Here is a 1,549-nt window from a genome sequence, read left to right as displayed (position 1 = left end):
GATCCATATGCGGAGAGGCCTAGGGGGGGGAGAGGGAGGGGGGCGGAGGGAGGGAGGGGGGGAGAGGGAGGGAGGGAGGGAGGCAGGGAGGGAGGGAGGGAGGGAGGGGGGGAGGAGAGGGAGGGAGGGGGGGAGGGGAGGGAGGGAGGGAGGGAGGGAGGGACGGAGGGAGGGAGAGGGAGGGAGGGGGGGACGGAGAGGGAGGGGAGGGGGCGAGAGAGAAGAGGTCGCCTCGACGGGCGCTCTCGAGCGGAAGAGCTCCACAGCCAGCAGCTCCGACGCGCCGCGCGCCGAGGGCGCCTTCTTGCCACCGGCACCGTGGTTACTGACTCATTGTCTGATGAACTAATTATTTGAAGCGAGGGCGCCTTCTTGCCATCGGCAAAGTACTCCCGCCCGCGCACCGAGAAAGAGGCGGCGTCGAGGGGCAGGTAGCACTGGCTGCTGCCCGCACCTACGGGGAGATATCGGGAGATATGGGGAGATACGGGGAGATGTGGGGAGATACGGGGAGATGTGGGGAGATACGGGGAGGGGCAGGGAGCACTGGCTGCTGCCCGAGATGTGGGGAGATACGGGGAGATACCGGGGGGGGGGGGGGGAAGTAGCTGCCCCGCACCTTCGCCGCAGCGCAGCTCGTACGGCGACGCGGGCCAAGACTACGGTACATGCATGCGCAACCGTCAGGGGTGTGAGGCCACCTAGCTAGAGCTCGCACCATAGGTCACACCCAAGCCACACCATGCAGCCCGCCCTCACACTCGCCCTCCTCCAGCCCAGTGTGTGCCGTCCGGCTGTCGTCCTCTGTCTGTCTCTCGACTGGTCTGTCTGTTCTCGACTCGAGTCGTGTGCGTGATCTTGGCTGTGGCTCTGTGTGGCTCTGTGCCTCTCGCGCCGTGTGCACAGGGGCGTGTGTCACACTGACTCGCCGATCTAGCCAAGGCAAGCCTCGCTTGCAACAGCCGCAGCTGCCACCTCGCCTTCCGCCAGCGGCGGCTGCGGCGCGGCGGAGGGCGGGGCGGCGGAGGCGGCGGAGGCGGCGAGGGAGGAGGCGGCGGTGCTGGTAGCAGAGAGGCCCGAGACAGGTTCGGCGGCCGGCGGCGGCGGCTGCCGCGGCGGCGGCGGCGGCGGCGGCGGCGGCGGCTGCTGCTGCTGCTGCTGCTGCTGCTGCTGCTGCTGCTGCTGCTGCTGCTGCGGCTGCGGCTGCTGCTGTTGGTCGCCGGGAGGGGCGCGGTATGAGCGGGACTGGAGGTAGGAGGCGGCGAGGGAGCGGCTCACTGCCGCCGCTGCTCCCGTCCACGCAGAGTAGTTGTAGATGGTGATAGTGTTGCTTTTGTCGGTCGATGAAGAACTTGCTGGTCACTTTTGATGACTTGATCTCTTACTTGATTCGGATGTGCTTCCATATAAACTTGAGATTTGTCATTATTTAGAAATTGTTGTTTCGTTATATTTCTTTGAATAAGAGGTTTTTGGCTCTCTTCCTTTTCATCGACAATGTATTTTGGGTTACACAAACATCGAATTAGACACTCCATAAAATTTTTTC

The sequence above is a fragment of the Emiliania huxleyi genome (genome assembly GCF_000372725.1).
Source record: "Emiliania huxleyi CCMP1516 unplaced genomic scaffold EMIHUscaffold_34, whole genome shotgun sequence".
NCBI classification, from domain to species: Eukaryota; Haptophyta; order Isochrysidales; family Noelaerhabdaceae; genus Emiliania; species Emiliania huxleyi.
Note: the sequence above shows the minus strand (reverse complement) of the source record.